Raw genomic sequence first — 19,950 nt, 5'->3', positions numbered from 1 at the left:
TTCATAAAAATAAAAATAGTGAAACATTTAAAAAGTTATCCTTTTTAAATAAGACGACACTAAATATATTCATGTCACCAAATAATTGTTTAAAACACACTGTTTTGGAATGAAGGTCTACAGTAGCCTCAACAGCACTCTGTAGGGTAGCACCATTGTGTAGCCGGAGGAAAGCTAGCTTCCGTCCTCCTCTGGGTACATTGACTTCAATGCAAAACCTAGGAGGCTCATGGTTCTCACCCCATTCCATAGACTTACACAGTAATTATGACAACTTCCGGGGGACATCCTCCAACCTATCAGAGCTCTTGCAGCATGAACTGATATGTTGTCCACCCAATCAAAGGATCAGGGAATGAATCTAGTACTGAAAGCATAAGCTACAGCTAGCTAGCACTGCAGTGCATAAAATGTGGTGAGCAGTTGACTCAAAGAGAGAGAAATACAATAGTTGAGCAGTTTTGAACAAATTAAGGAGAAGCAAGAGAGAGAGCGAGCTAGCCATATTTGGTTGTATGTTTTTAAAACTTTCACTTTCACTTAGCTAGCTGAATGCAGCTAGCTACTTTAGCCTACTCAAACACCCGGCTCAAACAGAGAGGTATGCTATGTTAGCTAGCTGACTATGGCTATCCAACACTGGAACTCTTCCAAGTCAAGGTAAGTTTATGGTTTTATTAATTTATTGCCGCCGGGGCCCGCCGGTGTAACTGATAAACTGCTTTCTGACTGTACACTGTACTGCATGATTGCAGCGGGTTTACCAACGCATTAGTTCTAGTAGCTATGTTGACTCTGAGGTGACAACAATGTAGGCTGTGTGTAGCGGTTAGCAGTCATGATATGAAGGTTTGGCTTGGAAAGGTTTTTTCGCCTGGTAACAGACAGCTGATTTATTGTGCACTGAAGTCCACAAGTGAAGGGAAAAGGTGAGAGTAGGAGAGCACGTAGATAGTTGAGAGAAGGAATTATATATACAATGAGAAAAGTGATCATGCTGTTTTTATATGGCTGCTATGAAAGTGAACTGTGTTTGCGTGTAATCAGGGATGTATTCATTACGCCGATTCTGTTGAAAACGTTTCTTAAACAGAAGCAAAGGGAACGAAACGGGGATAAACATACCTGAATTTGTCCAATAGAAACTCTCATTTGCAACAGTTAGACTAATGATTACACCCTAGATCAGCTAGATGCAGGCAAGAGTGTGCAAGGTGGTATTGAATGTGTCACTGTCTGTCACCTTAATTACAAAAAATTCTCTCAATGAAAGTGTATAACATATTATTATAACACCCATTAACAAACTTTGTGCACACGCACACGAGGCCCTGAATACACATATAAACCACAGACTAAATGTAGGCTAATTTTGCTGGGGGGCAATGGGGAGATTCGGGAGATGCAGGTGCAGCCTTTTTATTTCTATTTGTGCCCCTCCCCCACTAATTTCAGTCAGGGGCGGTACGAGGGGGGGGGGCCCGGGGTGACACCAGCCCCTCTGAAATATGATTGGCCACCCTTGGTGCACCCCCATTCTCATTGGCTCAGAACGCTGTCAATCTGTCTCAGATTGAAGAGGAGAAGACGGTGCGTTCATTTTGTTTTTCCAGTTGTCTGGGGAAAGAATTGATGTCCGCACCCCCGCTGAAATCTAATTAGCATAATACACAAATCCCCATAAAAGTTTACGTTTAAGTTAGAGATATCTGTTTTTTTGCATTCGCCAATGTCGCACTTCCGCATCTGCAGTGAAAGGTGACAGAGCTAGAGCGGTGTTTGTCAGACGATGAGACAAACGGTCTAGCCAAACAATCATCTGTAGCTTCCGAATGGTTTGGCCTACAAAACCATTATGACCCCTCTATGCAGGGGCGCAACTTTGGTTTTAGAAGTGGGGGGGACATCACTTTTTTATTTTATTTATTTATCCATTCGGATAAACACTCCAAACAGCCTACCCGACTGCTCGGAGGCGTCCGCATGGTCCTAAAACACACCGTTGCCTCGTTTTGTATCACATTCCAATGATAAAACTGGGCGGGACAAAAATGCAATTTCAGAATGTAGACTTTCGTGACCATGCTAGCTAACAAGCACTGCATAGTGTGCTAGCCAGGTTCGCTAACTCGCCGAAGCTGTCTGATTCCATCTCGGCGCATTCCGTTTTTGGGTCTCGAGCTAGACTCACTCGCGCTTTTGTATCCCCACGGAGGGTGTCCGGCTTGATAGGGGACAGAATGAGGTCGGACCATCATATAATTGGCATATACATTACTCTTACTGAATTTCCACGTGGGAGAGGATATTGGAAATGTAATCAAAGCCTATTGGATGATAACTTGTTTTTAACTAGGACAGAGGAATTTATAACAGATTTTTTCCGACATAACATAGGTACAGCAAATCCCCTTATTATATGGGACACTTTTAAATGTGCCTTTAGAGGCCATGCAATTCAGTACTCATTTTTTTTAAATAATATTTTTTAACCTTTATTTAACTAGGCAAGTCAGTTAAGAACAAATTCTTATTTACAATGACGGCCTACACCGGCCAAACCCAGACGACGCTGGGCCAATTGTGCTCCGCCCTATGGTACTCCCAATCAAGGCCGGTTGTGATACAGCCTGGAATCAAACCAGGTGGTCTGTAGTGACGTCTCAAGCACTAAGATGCAGTGCCTTAGACCGCTGCGCCACTCATCTCGAAAAACAAAAGCAATTTAGGTCAAAAGAGTCCATACTAACAAAGGAAATAGAAGGTCTAACAGAACAGATAGATAGCAATAAAAACTGTAACATAGAGGCTCAGAATAAATTAGAGGAAAACAAAAACAAATGGAGAAACCTATTCAAGAAAGATCAAGTGTAATATATTATAAAAATAAAGCAAACTGGATGGAATATGGGGAAAAATGCACCAAATTATTTTTTAATCTTCAACATAGAAATGCTACCAAAAAGAATTTACTGAAACTGGTTACAAATGACGGAGTCACCCATGATTCACCAAATTATATTTTGAAGGAGGAAGCAAAGTACTTTAAGCATATGTTTTCGTTTCAGTCGCCTCCATCTCCTCTAACTGAAGCTAATTGTAGGGATTTTTTTTCTATTGATAATGTAAAATTAACAGCCATACAGAAAGACTCATGTGAAGGTGAAATTACAGAGGGGGAACTTCTGTATGCAATTAAAGACTGTAAGTCCGGGAATACTCCAGGGTTGGATGGCATACCAGTCGAAGTATACCAAACCTTTTTTGATATACTCAGAGGACCGTTATTAGCATGTATTAACCACTCCTATGTAAATGGTAGATTATCAGACACTCAAGAAGAAGGTCTGATTTCATTATTAGTGAAACAGGATACAAGTGGGAAATATAAAAAAATTGGAGGCCCTTTACACTTCAGTATTGTGATGCAAAAATTCTAGCAAAATGTATAGTGCATAGAATTAAAAAAGGTATTGTCAGACATTATTCATTCTAATCAGACAGGTTTTTTACATGGACGATACATTGGAGATAATATAAGGCAAGTACTGGAAACAATAGAACAGTATGAAAAATCTGGGAAACCAGGCCTGCTATTCATAGCAGACTTTGAAAAGGCATTTGATAAAGTATGACTGGAATGCCTGGAGCATTTCAATTTTGGAGAATCTCTTAAAAGATGGGTTAAAATGATGTACAGTAACCCTATGTGTAAAATAGTAAATAATGGCTATTTCTCCGAAAGTTTTAAACTGTCAAGAGGAGTAAAACAAGGTTGTCCACTATCGGCATATCTATTTATTATGGCCATCAAAATGTTAGCTATTAAAATCAGATCCAACAATAATATCAAGGGATTAGAAATGCAGGGCTTAAAAACAAAGGTGTCATTGTACGCTGATGATTTATGTTTTCTTTTAAATCCACAACTTGAATCCCTCCACAGCCTCATAGAGGATCTAGATACATTTTCGAACCTCTCTGGATTACAACCAAATTATGATAAATTGACTATATTACGTATTGGATCACAAAAAAATGTTTACATTACCATGTAGTTTACCAATAAAATGGTCTGATGGTGATGTGGATATACTCGGAACACATATCCCAAATGAAATAAATGATCTCACTCCAATAAATGTTAATAGAAAGTTAGCAAAAATAGATAAGATCTTGCTACCATGGAAAGGTAAATACCTGTCTATTTGTGGAAAAATCACCCTGATTAACTCTTTAGTATTATCCCAGTTTACCTATTTGCTTATGGTCTTGCCTACGCCTAGCAAACAGTTTTTTAATTTATATGAGAAAAAAATATTCCATTTTATTTGGAACGGCAAGCCAGACCAAATTAAACGGGCCTAGTTATATAATGAATAAGAATTCGGAGGACATAAATTATTAAATATTAAAGCATTAGACCTCTCACTAAAAGCTTCAGTCATACAAAAGTTATACTTCAATCCGAAATGGTTCTCTAGCAAATTAGTAAGATTGTCTCACCCAATGTTCAAGAATGGCCTTTTTCCCTTTATTCAGATTACAACTTCTCACTTTCAGTTATTTGAAAAGGAAATCATCTCTACTAACTCACTCTTACTAAAACAAGCAATAGAAAGTTGGTTGCAATTTCAATTTAATCCTCCAGAAACGACAGAACAAATAATGCAACAAATATTGTGGTTAAACTCAAATATACTAATTGATAAAAAACATTATTTTTGGAAAATTTTTTTAAAAAAGGTATAATCTTTGTAAATGATATCATAGGTAGGACTGGTGGAGTTATGTCGCACATGCAGCTAACAAAAACATATGGAAATGTCTGCTCTACCCATTACCACAAAAATGGAAGAGGAAAGTGGAAGGGGGAAAAAGTAAGGAACTTGTCTGTCGGCCCTGCATTAAAGAATATAATTGGTTTTTAAAAATGGTGATAAATAAAAAAGTATACCAGTTTCATTTAAGGACAAAGGGATTGACAGCCGTCCCATATAGATTGCAAAATAGTTGGGAAGAGATTTTTGACGTACCGATCCCATGGCATAGTGTTTATGAACTGATACGCAAAACGACGCCGGATTCAACACTTATAATTTTTCAATTTATATTATTGTACAAAATTCTGGCTACCAATAGAATGTTATTTATATGGGGGATACAATCTTCCCAGCTCTGCATATTTTGCTGCGAAGAGACAGAATGATCATTTGTTTTGGTACTGTCCATTTGTAGCTTGTTTTTGGTCACAGGTCCAGGAATGGCTGAAGGATTGCAATATTTACCTGGAGCTAACCCTGCCGATAGCACTACTGGGTGATCTGAAAAGTCATAGTCAATCGATCAATAATATAATAATACTTTTAGCAAAATGTTTATTTTCAATATACAATCTGTAGAAACAATGAGAATAGAAGGGTTCAGAACTTTTGTGAAACATCACAGTACAGTTGAAAAATATATGGCAAATAGAAATCCAATATGGATGGTGTTAAGATATAGATGGGAGGTGTTGAATGGAGCTGAAGGATGGGACTAATAACAACTAACAACAACTAATAACAACACGATAACTAATGTAAAGCATACAGTGTCCATAATAAGTATATAGGTTGAGAGCTTTTGTGAAAGAGCACAGTTAGAAAGATATGGCATATAGAAGCAAAGAGGTTGAGGGTAGAGGAGGTTCAGGAGTAAAAACAAACAAAATAGAATTATTGTAAAATTTACTGTGTCCATAAAATGTATATAGTATGTGTAAGCTGGAAGTAGAGGCCTAAGCTTTGTTGTTCACTAGTTTACTCCAATTAGGGAAGGGGTGGTGGGGTTGGAATGTAATAAAGGGAAATATATTTTAAAAAATGATATGTATAAGCAGCTTGGTTTGAAGAAATCAACTGTGGGAGCAATTATTAGGAAATGGAAGACATACAATACCACTGATAATCTCCCTCGATCTGGGGCTCCACGCAAGATCTCACCCCGTGGGGTCAAAATGATCACAAGAGCGGTGAGCAAAAATCCTAGAACCACACAGGGGGACCTAGTGAATGACCTGCAGAGAGCTGGGACCAAAGTAACAAAGCCTACCATCAGTAACACACTACGCCGCCAGGGACTCAAATCCTGCATTGCCAGACGTGTCCCCCTGCTTAAGCCAGTACATGTCCAGGCCCATCTGAAGTTTGCTAGAGTGCATTTGGATGATCCAGAAGAGGATTGGGAGAATGTCATATGGTCAGATGAAACCAAAACTCAACTTGTCGTGTTTGGAGGACAAAGAATGCTGAGTTGCATCCAAAGAACACCATACTTACTGTGAAGCATGGGGGTGGAAACATCATGCTTTGGGGCTGTTTTTCTGCAAAGGGACCAGGTCGACTGATCCGTGTAAAGGAAAGAATGAATGGGGCCATGTATCGTGAGATTTTGAGTGAAAATTTCCTTCCATCAGCAAGGGCATTGAAGATGAAACGTGGCTGGGTCTTTCAGCATGACAATGATCCCAAACACACCGCCCGGGCAACGAAGGAGTGGCTTCGTAAGAAGCATTTCAAGGTCCTGGAGTGGCCTAGCCAGTCTCCAGATCTCAACCCCATAGAAAATCTTTGGAGGGAGTTGAAAGTCCGTGTTGCCCAGCGACAGCCCCAAAACATCACTGCTCTAGAGGAGATCTGCATGGAGGAATGGGCCAAAATACCAGCAACAGTGTGTGAAAACCTTGTGACGACTTACAGAAAACGTTTGACCTGTGTCATTGCCAACAAAGGGTATATAACAAAGTATTGAGAAACTTTTGTTATTGACCAAATACTTATTTTCCACCATAATTTGGAAATAAATTCATTAAAAATCCTACAATGTGATTTTCTGGATTTTTTTTCTCATTTTGTCTGTCATAGTTGACGTGTACCTATGATGAAAATTACAGGCCTCTCTCATCTTTTTATGTGGGAGAACTTGCACAATTGGTGGCTGACTAAATACTTTTTTTCCCCACTGTATATGTATATGTATTTATAAGTACAGTTGAAGTCGGAAGTTTACATACACTTAGGTTGGAGTCATTAAAACTAGTTTTTCAACCACTCCACAAATTTCTTGTTAACAAACTATAGTTTTGGCAAGTCGGTTAGGACATCTACTTTGTGCATGACACAAGTAATTTTTCCGACAGTTGTTTACAGACAGATTATTTCACTTATAATTCACTGTATTACAATTCCAGTGGGTCAGAAGTTTACATACACTAAGTTGACCTGGCCTTTAAACAGCTTGGAAAATTCCAGAAAATGAAGCTTCTGATAGGCTAATTGACATAATTTGAGTCAATTGGAGGTGTACCTGTGGATGTATTTCAAGGACTACCTTCAAAGTCATGGGAAAATCAAAAGAAATCAGCCAAGACCTCAGAAAAAATGTGTGGACCTCCACAAGTCTGGTTTATCCTTGGGAGCAATTTCCAAACGCCTGAAGGTACCACGTTCATCTGTACAAACAATAGTACGCAAGTATAAACACCATGGGACCACGCAGCCATCATACCGCTCAGGAAGGAGACGCGTTCTGTCCCCAAGAGATTAACGTACTTTGGTGCGAAAAGTGCAAATCAATCCCAGAACAACAGCAAAGGGCCTAGTGATGATAATGGAGGAAACAGGTACAAAAGTATCTATATCCACAGTAAAACAAGTCCTATATCGACATAACCTGAAAGGCCGCTCAGCAAGGAAGAAGCCACTGCTCCAAAACCGCCATAAAAAAGCCAGACTACGGTTTGCAACTGCACATGGGGACAAAGATTGTACTTTTTGGAGAAATGTCCTCTGGTCTGATGAAACAAAAATTGAACTGTTTGGCCATAATGACCATCGTTATGTTTGGAGGAAAAAGGGGTGAACTTGCAAGCCCAAGAACACCATCCCAACCATGAAGCACGGGGGTGGCAGCATCCACATATTTAAAAATATATATACATTTTTTTGGAGCTCTGGTGCAAAGATAAAGTAATTGTTCATTTTCAGTGCTCTGTGAGGGACATCCTTATGTTCCTACAGGAGCTTTTTGAGCAGGAGCGGGCATTCTCCACATTAAAAGTGTACATGTCCTCTTCCTCAGCGTGTCATGTGGGAATTGACGGAGCCTTACCGGTGGCCCACCCCCTGGTTGTGCGCTTCCTGAAAGGTGTATGTCGTCTCAGACCGGTCTCTAAACCTATTGCGCCCACTTTGGAGTTGGTGCTGGTTTTGGAGGCACTGTGTGCGGCCCCTTTTGAGCCTGGATCTGAAGATCCTTTCCTACAAAATCTCCCTGCTCATGGCCTTGGCTAAACGTGTTGGGGACCTCGTTATCCGGTAATCAGTTCGCCCTGTGCGACTCTAAGGTGACGTTGCGTCCAAATGCGGCCTTCGCCCAGAAAGTCATGGCTAGGTCCTACAGGTTGGATGTCGCTGCTCCCAGTGTCACTGCTCCCATTGTCACCCACAGGGTGCTTAAGGCTGGGACAGGGGAAGTCACAAGACAGTGCGCAATGTGTGCAATGCCCAGACTGCCACATCTGGCAGGGTCGGGGTGGTCTGCCATGGGCCGTCTTCATTCAGTATCCGTTGGGGTCGGCTTGGGGCGTGATTATATGTTCTACTGAAGTTGACTGACTCATAGGGAATGTAATGTTATGACTATAACTACTGTTCCCTGAAGGAGGGAAACTTGGTACAACACCTGTTTGGCCCTGCGCTGCCCGTTCCTGGGCTCAGTGAATAGCGGTATTACATTTAAGGAATAAATCCGAGCCTTATGCTTATCACATGTGGAAGGCGGGGCTTTTATTAGCCTTGACAGGCGTGATTGTAGATCCTTCAGCCGAAGTCGCGAGAGCGCAACTCCCCATAGTATGTTGTACCTTGTTTCCCTCCTTCAGGGAACAGTAGTTATTAACGTTTCATTTCAATTTATACTCTCCCCTGACTCTTTCTTTCTCTCTCTCTCTCTCTCTCCAACAGGCATTCAGACAGTCCTTAGTTCAACTCCGACCACATTTCTTTAATATTAAGTTCATTATCTAAAAGCCACCTTTTAACTAGTGTCTTAAATGACAGATGTTTGTTAGACTGAGTATCAACACTCAAAATATACTGGAAGGTATCTTTTAGCTCAGCCCCCCAAGTGTCTTCCACCTGTAAACTATGAAAACTACAAAACTTGATAGTCAATGTATGATCAACTTAGTAGATGGTATCCTATGTAAATATTCATGTGCATCATTAAAATAGTACTCAGTTTTCATCTTTTGTGTCTTAATATTTGCATTGAAATACTTTCATGGATGATGGTGACTTATCCTTCCACTTATACTGTTTTCAAAATACCCCTCAAAAGAGGCCATGTCGAACTGTAGAATTGCAGGAAACTTTTTATATGTACAGTAAATATTAATGTGCATCATTATAATACAATTCAATGTTTTGTGTCTTCTTAATATATGCCTTGATTAATGATGGTGACAACTTATCCTTCCACTTATACTGTGTTTTCACAGTACCCCTCAATATACCCCTCAAAATACACTCAAGAGAGGCATGATAAGTAATTTCAAGCTGTGTAGATTTGCAGGAAATGCGTTTTTAAAATGTCAACAAAAATTTCAGGGGGAGGAACCTGTGTCAAAGAACCTCTGATCTGAGGGAGATTATTATCCTAACACGCCAGTTACGTTAAGTCTTGAAAATGTGAAATGTTTTCTTTAAAAGCCCTTTGTTCAGCGCAAACCCTGCTTTTTATTAATGAACATGGGGTGAAGTTTATTAAGTGGATGGATACGATGCAGGACTGGGCTATATACTGTAGAACCCAAATTCTTAATCCCAGGAGACAGCTACCCCACTCTCCTCTCCACCCCAATGATATTTCACACAATGGAGTTAGGATAATATTTTTCTCCAGATTTCCAGTCGCTCGTGTTCAAACTCAGACGAAGTTTTAGCACCAGGAGTTCTCTGAATGGCACTTTGAAAAGAGGCTTGGTTTATTTTATTACAGCAATAATCTACGCATAAACTCCCCTTTTAGCTGTTTAATAACAAAACAAATACACTTGGATGGGAAAATAATTGAGCATCTATTGTCTATCAAACAAAGACTGTAGAAAAATGTATTGGTTTTAATACATGAGGTTATTGAGATGAGATGACATGATATTATACTTTGGTAATCCCCACGGGAAAATGTGTTTGTCATGCAACAGCCATAGTAAAAACAATAGAATCAACCACATTTTAAAAACAATCAAGACAATTAGAATGGATATGTGAAGAGGCTAAATTCCTGGTATCATCACCAGGAAACTTCATTTCGTGATATTTTCACCACTTCCCAAACAGTGAGAGGATGCATTATACCAGAGAGTATAAAAACAAAATAAAGAAGGAAATACGCTGCTTTGACCTCGCAAATGAGGTTGGGAGCATGATGTCAGACTCCTCTAACATTCAAATGAGCCTCCTCCACATTTGGCATTCATGTACAAATCCTGCTAATATGAACCTCCAGTGACTCTTCATGCCATTCTAGCAGGATTTCACCATTTCCATTCAGCTTTATAAATTGTGGTCATAGAGATTTGGTAGTACTCCTCACCTGCTTCTGCTTTCAGTGGCACTGAACGCCTGCCAATTAACACCCAAGGCATGTTAATGAGCCTTTAGGGTCGACAACAGAGCTGGCCACTTCAACAGATTTACCAGACCCTTCAGGAGAAGTGCCTCACAAGAGACCCTGCACGGCTGCAATCTTTAATCGGCACAATGCATTTTGCAATGGAAACGACAGAGTAATGCTTACAAGGAAAGAGTGACGGGCGGACGGACAGACAGAGACAAAGAGAGAGAAGGGGCTTGCAAAAAAAAGAAGGAAAGTAATGCATTTGTGTTGTTTCCACATACACACGTGTGTGTTACATGGCGCTTGCAACATCTGGTTCACATTACAGTGTCACTGTCACCAAGCCCTATTAGACCACACCTGCTGCCAGACAGAGTATAGGCTCCCAGCTACAGAGTAGTACAGGGGCCGTATGTATGAAGCATCTAAGAGTACACTCTTAGAAAAAAGGTTATTTGTGGAGGGATAGGTTTCTACCAAGAAATAATTTTGATCTGAAGATCCCTTTTGGGAAGACACGGGTTCTTTGTAAGGCAAAGGGTTCTACCTAGAACCTTTAACATCCTAAGAACCATTATTGGAGTCAAGAAGGATTCTTTGGAAGGCATGAAGGGTTCTATGTAGAACCATATATCAAATGTCCCAGCATGCTCTATTGCGGGGTGATTTTCAGAATTGTTTGTCTTTTGCATGTACATTGATTGGTTGATAAACGTTATGCTACACAAAGATATATATATAACATACATTTTTCTAAACTAATCCAATCTGTTAGTAGTTGGATTTATTGCACCCGTTACTGAGATGGCTGTTCCAGTTTAGATGATTGAGATAGCCTCAGTAATCAATCTTCCCTAGTCATTAGAATTCAGGTTGCGGGTGATACAAATTTCCACTTATTGGATATCCTAACTCTGGCTGGATTTCAATGGGAATTACACATCACCTTGCAAGCTAGCATAATGTGGCCTGTAAACCAAGGTTTTCCTACCACTGTGTTAGGGTATAACTAGGCCCTCAAAGAAAGGCCTTATGATATATGTAATGTATTGTCATAAATAATTACATTTTAAAGACTAATAAGGCTGTTAATAGAGGGTTTTAGGAAGAACTTTTAGATTATAAAATGGTTAGTGGTAGAACCCTTCATAGAGCGTTCTAGGTCCATATACAGGGGGTTCTATAAAGAACTGTACATAGAGGGTTCTAGGTAAAACCCTCTGCAAAGGGTCCCCTATGGGGACAAACCGAATACCCCTATATGGTTCTACTTACAGTAGCACTTATGTTTCTAAGAGTGCTGATCTAGCACCGTGTCCATTGTGATCTGAAAGGTGATACTGATTCTATATCAGCACTACTCTGGGAGACTTGATAAATACAACCCTAGGTGAATACTCCAGGAGAGTAATGTCTATGTTCATCGCTTGAACAGTTAGGCCTATAGACACAGTTTGTTTTCAGTACAAAGCGGGTTCCAGTCCGGGTTCCATGCAGGTTCCATGGGTTCCACTCAGAAAAACACATCTGGTTCTCTTGAGGGATACATATATATTTATTTGTTTGTTTTGATGTTGTTGACATTTTAGTCATTTAGCAGACGCTCTTATCCAGAGCGACTTACAGTTAATGCATTCATCTTAAGATAGCTAGGAGGGACAACCACATATCACAGGCATAGTAAGTACACTTTTCCTCAATAAAGTAGTTATCAGCAAAGTCAGAGCTAGAAGGGGTGGTTGGGGGGGGGGGGGGTCAAGTGCAAGTGTTTGTTCAGGAAAGTTTTGAGCGGTCGAGGGGGATTATTTAAGATACTCTTTGAAGAGGTAGGGTTTCAGGTGCTTTCAGAAGTTTCGGAAGATGGGCAAGGGACTGTGCTGTCCTAGCCATAGGGGTGGGAGGGCCAAGAGACCGGAGGTGGCAGAACGGAGTGCTCGGGTTGGGGTGTAGGGTTTGAGCATAGTCTGAAGGTAGGGAGGGGCAGTTCCTCTTGCTGTTCCGTAGGTAAGCACCATGGTCTTGTAGTGGATGTGAGCTTCGACTGGAAGTCAGTGGAGTGTGTGGAGGAGCGGGGTGACATGGGAGAAAGTATATTTAAAGCAGGTGCTTCCACACATGTGGTTCCTGAGTTAATTAAGCAATTCAAATCCCATCATGCTTAGGGTCATATATAAAAACTCCTGTGCAGGCCATTATTTTGGCCATTATATTGGCTACCCTGGCTATGCCCCTATAGCAGGGGTGTCAAACCCATTCCATGGATGGCCTAGTGTCTGCTGGTTTTTGTTTCTTCCTTTCAATTAAGACCTAGACATCCAGGTGAGGGGTGTTCCTTACTCATTAGTGACCTTAATTCATCAATCAAGTAGAAGGGAGGAGCGAAAACCCTCAGACACTCGGCCCTCCGTGGAATGAGTTTGACACGTGTCCTACAGGATGACAATGCCCCCATCCACATGGCACGAGTGGTCACTGAATGGTTTGATGAGCATGAAAACGATGTAAACCACATGCCATGGCCGTCTCAGTCACCAGATCTCAACCCAATTGAACACTTATGTCTGGAGCGGCGCCTGAGACAGCGTTTTTTTCTACCACCATCAACAAAATGATTGAATTTCTCGTGGAAGAATGGTGTCGCATCCCTCCAATAGAGTTCCAGACACTTGTAGAATGTAGCTATGCCAAGGCGCATTGAAGCTGTTCTGGCGGCTCGTGGTGGCCCAGCGCCCTATTAAAAAACGTTATGTTGGTGTTTTTCTTTATTTTGGCATTACCTGTATCTTATGAGTCATGCTAACAGTTGGCAAGAGGAAGAGGAAGAGATAGACGAGGAGGTAGAGGGGGGGGGATGAAGGAGAGAGTCAGTGTTGGGACTAATATAGTCTTTGTATAAAACCTGGGATGCTTTCAACGGCAAAATCTGTTTTTGTATCAGCACAGACAGACACAAACACAAATACACAGAGGAGGATACACACACACACACACACACACACACACACACACACACACACACACACACACACACCAAGGAACCGTATCAACAAAACCGAAAAACCAAATCAACAAAGGGTTGGCTCTTTTCACGCTAAACCTAGCGTGATTCATCCCCAAAAATCTGTGATCAATCTTCCCCCCTGTAATGGTATTAAGATATTGTTGATGCGCTGCAGCGCTGGTGTTTTTTCTCAAGACCGGAGGCGTGCAAATATTTAAGACAGAGAGGTATCATTTAAATCACTGACACAAACACACAAATAACACAGCGTCATTGGAGCAAAGCGGAGAAAGAGAGAGAGAGAGGGGGAGGGAGGGAGTAAACCATTTCTGGAGAGGTTACTCAGAGAAAGAAAACCACCTAAAAGACTTGAGCACAAGAGCACATCAAAAGGAAAAACCTGGAAACCTTGGCACAATAAGACTCATGAATAAGTTTAGATCCCACTGGAATTTCTGTGTGTGTGTGTGTAGTGGTGTAAAGTACTTTAGTAAAAATAAAGTAGTACTTAAATCGTTTTTTGGGGGGTATATGTACTTTACTTTACTATTTATGTTTTTGACAACTTTTACATTCCTAAAGAAAATAATGTACTTTTTACTCCATATGTTTTCCCTGACACCCAAAAGTACTTTTTACATTTCAAATACTTAACAGGACAGGAAAATGGTCCAATTCACGCACTTATCAAGAGAACATCGCTGGTCATCCCTACTGCCACTGGCGGACTCACTAAACACAAATGCTTTGTTTGTAAATAATGTCTGAGTGTTGGAGTGTGCCCCTGGCTTTCCGTAAATTAATATAACATTAATATTAAAACCATCTGGTTTGCTTAATATAAGGAATGTGAAATGATTTATACTTTTACTTTTGATACTTAAATATATTTTAGCAATTACATTTACTTTTGAGACTTAAGTATATTTAAAACCCAATACTTTTAGACTTTTACTCAAGGAGTATTTTACTAGGTGACTTTCACTTTTACTTGAGTCATTTTCTATTAAGGTATCTTTACTTTTACTCAGGTATGACAATTGGGTACTTTTCCCACCACTGTGTGTGTGTGGTGTGTGTGTGCGAGAGCCTTGGTGTGTGAGAGAGAGAGAGTAAAAAAAATGTGTGTGCATTACTTATGAATGGTTTCAACTTCCTGCTGTTTGCGTGTGTTGGGAATGTGAGAGAGAGAGTGTGTGTGTGTGTGTGTGTGTGTGTGTGTGTGTGTGTGTGTGTGTGTGTGTGTAAATGTGTCTGTGGGCCAGAGAAGAAAATCCATGGTTTGGCAGTATTGTATTAAACCGACTGACACAGCAGGGCTATAGGCAGCATCCTAGTGGAGGGCTGGGCACTTTAGAAACATAAGCGGGACTGTCTCTGACACACACACACGCACGTACGCACCTGTAAAGGATGTTACGCTGTTTGCTTACTGAGTACCACTTCCTCCTGATTTGGCTCACACCGAGGCTCGAACCCAGGACCTCTGCCTTGCTAACCCACGTGACCGCCCTCCTGAATCATCTTACCAGTGGGCGCTATGCAAAAAGCTAGCTTGGTTGGATCAGAATCGCCATTATAATCATTGGCCGGTACGGAGAATTAAGTAAAACCACAACGAGATGTAACAATTAAAGTTGTTTCTTTCTATTACGTATTTCTCTTGAAATCCAAACGGGCTTCCTTTGACACTTTTTTTGGTGCGCCAGGACCATTCACAGCTGAGCTCATTCAGTTTAGCAAAATGCTGATTGGCTATTATTTTATACTGTTTTAAATCAAGGGAGGCCAGATGCTCACTGGCTTCCCTTGCATTCAATGCTACGGGCGGCAACAATGTCATACTCTTTTTCACCAGACAGCATCAGATAGATGGCCTACACATACAGAGACGCGCTGTTTCCCTCCTTTGAATGCTTTCTCCGGTGAGATACATTCAGCCTCTTGCGAATTGAAGGAAAATTATGAAAACACAGAGACCAAAATTACATTTTTTTGATTTTTTCTTGGTAAATTTGTTGGGAAAGCCTGGCTTCCCTTGGCATACATGAAGACACGCCACTTCCTCCTGATTCGGCTCAAACTCAGGACCTCTGCCTTGCTAGTACACATGACTTCCCTTCTGAAGCATCTTACCAGTCGGTGCCACACGAAAAGCTATCTATTCACTGGCTCTAGTGGGGACACTTCAGGCTGAGGAGTAAGTTTCACACATCCCCATGTGCTTTCCCCGAACATGCACACATGCGCACATGCAAACACAGAGAGAGAGAGAGAGAGAGAGAGAGAGAGAGAGAGAGAGAGAGAGAGAGAGAGAGAGAGAGAGAGAGAGAGAGAGAGAGAGAGAGAGAGAGAGAGAGGTGGGGAGAGAAAAGCAGAGACACATTTACACTAAGTTGGATATAAAAAGGCATTAAACAAAATTCCAATAAATAGGGGACTAAAGAACTACAAGAATGTTTTAAACATTTTCAAAGTAGAGTTTACTGTACAGTAATTAGCCTAGTATTGAATAACTAACGGGTTGATCAGGGTTGACAGTATGTATGGATAGAACCATTTGCTTATACCACGCTAGTGCATCAAGCCTCTCCTGTGTATTTGGCCTCATAGTTTTTCCTCACAGTAAATACCTACATTAGCCACGTACCTTTTCAAAAACCCTGTTGCGTGCTGGAAGCAAACATGCTCTACTGTATTGCAATGGCATGCATCATCTGTTAAGGGGTTGCATGCAAGTGTCCTCTCCCCAAGTCCCCATGCAGCCTACAACAGACAATCAGAATAATAGACCTTACATGAATCCTCCTTAGACCTGATATGGGCATGGGGGGGGGGGGGGGGGGGGGGCGTACATGAAGGGGAGGTAAGCACGGATCATTTTCTTTTGATTTACTGATGAGTCTACCTCTTTAACTCGCCCCATGTTGACTCGCCACCCTCCTCCTCCCTCCCTGGCTCATGTGAAATGGAAATGATATATTGTGGTAATTAGATGGAAAAATATGAGTAATCCTCCCAGAATGCAACAGTTCTGAGGAAGTTTATTGTTCTAGGTGAAGGTGCTACTCTTGGCTTTGTTTACTTTGATCCCGGCTGTGTTTCTGCCTCTTTGGTAATCAGAGGTAGAACGTCATTAGGATGTTATCACAACTGCAGCCGCCGAGGCCCTGGCGTCCCTGGCCTGACACAGGACGTTAACCCAGCCAGGAACAGAGAGGACAGAGGGGGAATGGAGAGGCCTTCGCTAGCTCAGCCGCCTAGGCCACACGGCCAGCTGGGTACCAGGAACATACATCAGAGGAGAGAGGCGTCATTACCGGTGCCAACCCCTCTGAAACACTGAAACCGACCATCACCAGAGGTGTGTCTGTGTGTGTGTCTGTGTGTATGTTTGTTAGTGTGAGTGTGTGTGTGTGTGCATGTGTGTGTGACCCACCCGGGGGAAAGAAGCCGGGCCACAGAGCACAGAACAGAACAGGCTGCTTTGTCTGGCCTTTCATGATTAAACCTGAGAGAGAGGGGGGAAAATATCAAAGGTTTTTTGGGAACGAGAATGAATGAGTGATGGGTTTGATTTGACCCTTTTCCTCACCCCCCTAACGCCCTCTCTGCCTCCTCCTCTTTGCTTCACAGTAATCACTGAGTTATTTTACACACTGACTGCGTCCCTGAGAAATTACTCCCAATTATTTCCATTAATTCCGAGGTGCAGTCAGAATACAATGAAGTGTCCTGAGACTTCTGGAAAATCACTTAGCTTTGTTTGTTTTCTCCTCGCTTGTTTCGTCATTCCCTCCCTCCCTCCCTCCCTCCCTCCCTCCCGCCCGCCCTTATCTCCCGGGTCTCCCCCCTCCCTCCCTCCCTCCCGTGTCCCCCCCCCCCATCGCGTGAGTGGTAGCTGCTTCACCTTGACCCTGCAAAATGACCCCGACGGCAGAAAGAAACCTTGCCTGTGTGTGTGTGTCTTGTATTATAATGTTTTGTCCATTTATTCCTCGTGTTAATATTGATTGTATATATTTTGTACTATTTCTCTCTTTCTTTCACTCTGCATTGTTGGGAAGGGTCCGTAAGTAAGCATTTCACTGTTAGTCTACACCTGTTGTTAACAAAGCATGTGACAAATAAAATGTGATTTGAATTTGATTCGAATTGTTGCCATGGTTTCAGCCTAGCCGATACCCCAGGATGGCGGCGAGGGACAGTGGGGATTTTCTCCTCTCCTCCGTCTGCCACGCTATGCCATGCTAAACACCTCTCCTCTCCCCTCCTCCTCTGTCCCACACGCTACGCTACACGCTTCTCCTCCCCTTCTCTCCTCTCTTCCGTGTCCACATGCCATGACCATGTGGAGCTGCATCGTGTCTGCCGGAGTTCTCACACAATCCCTGTGCTATCGCGTGCAGAGGCTGCGTTGAGAACATAGCGTTTTCGCCACACTACCTTACGCATGAGTAGCCCCGGTGAGGGAGAGAGGAGGGGAGAGAGAAAGGCAGAGAGAGAGAGAGAGAGACTGTCAATGTAGTTATCGTGGAGGAAGAGAGAGACACAGAGAAAAGATAATACAGTAAGATGAGTCCCCTGTAGCTCAGTTGGTAGAGCATGGCGCTTGCAACGCCAGGGTTGTGGGTTCGTTTCCCACGGGGTGCCAGTATGAAAAATGTATGCACTCACTAACTGTAAGTCGCTCTGGATAAGAGCGTCTGCTAAATGACTAAAATGTAAATGTAATGAGGGTGTGGAAAGACGGAGAAAGAGATGAGAAAGAGGTATACATGAATGACAGTCAGAGAGAAGAGGGGAATCTCCTGATACATTATTCAGACCCCACACAGAGACTCAGAGAGTACTCTCTAAGGTATTAGCTCACACACACACACACTGATTGAGAACACCATCAGCACGCAAGCCCATACTAAACACCACTCAGTGAGCACAGAAACACACACATTTACAGTTGACACACTCACTCAGAGAAAATACACGCAATCCTGTGATTGTACGCATGCACACATACTTAATGTTATCATAATGATGCTCCCATTAAGAAATGCAAATAAATGAAGATGATGACTCATTTTCATGAAGAATTAAGTTGCCTATGGTAAAATTATTGTTTGGGTTAAAGGGGCAATCAGCAGTTCCAACAACAACAAAGGACAACCCCTCCTCAACTGTTTTGGTAAAAAGCTGAGGGATGGGTTTAGAGAAATGTAACCACTCTCAGATTCATAGACAGCCCACCGGGCATACACTGGTTAAATCAACGTTGTTTCAACATAATTTGTCAATGAATTGTAGCGTGAATTCTACGTGGAAAATAAATTAGATTAGAAAAAAGTAATCAACGTAAACTTGTTTTGAGGGTGAAATTTCAACCACAGGATTATGGTAACCAATTTTCAACATAGATAAACCTTGTATAAAATATGTTGAATTTGTACCTTTGAAACAACTTCAGATCTTCAACATTATATCTACTAGCAGAAAAAAATATATAGGCTTGGCAGCACCTCCTAATGAATAGTTGATCTATTTATCATTATCCATCTGGTTGATTTCAAATGTAATATTCAAGTTAATAATGAATATGTTGGATTCGCGTCTCCATCTCAACCAAAAATCAAAGTTAAAGAACAGGATGAAATCAAATCAAACATTATTTAAAGTGCAATTTGATTTGATTTAGTCCTATTATTTGTTTGTCTACAAATTAATAATTGATATGTTGTATTCATCTCTCCACCTAAACCAAAAATCTAAGTTGAAGAATAGGACTAAATCAAATACAACTTTAAATGCACTTTAAATACCTTTTGATTTGATTTAGTCCTGTTCTTTAACTTAGATTTTTGGTTGAGATGGAGACATGAATCCAACATATCAATTATTAATTTGTAGACAAACTGGAATTAAAGCCAGACTAAGTCAATTGCACAGATGGAACTATCCAAGTAGAAGATACATCTCCACACCCGTGGTCACATTTTGAGGTTACTGTAGCTATAAATGTATTCTTATGTAATCATAGAAAGCATGCATGTTCAAGATAGCATGCAAAGATTGCAAGTCTGTGGAGATCTTCACAATTTCTATAATAATGTGTGCAGAATTTCAAACAGTATTGATCACTTGCACTATGTTTTATGGTAATCTCAACTACAATCCAGGTCATTTGGTTGTGCTATTAGATTAAGCACAGTGATAACAAATTACCTTGTTTTATAAATACAAAATATCTGACATTGTATTCCCATTTGAACTTCCCATTTGAACTGCTTTTA

Source organism: Coregonus lavaretus (assembly GCF_964263955.1).
Source record: "Coregonus lavaretus genome assembly, chromosome: 24".
In the NCBI taxonomy this organism is placed as follows: Eukaryota; Metazoa; Chordata; class Actinopteri; order Salmoniformes; family Salmonidae; genus Coregonus; species Coregonus lavaretus.
This window is presented reverse-complemented; position numbering follows the sequence as displayed.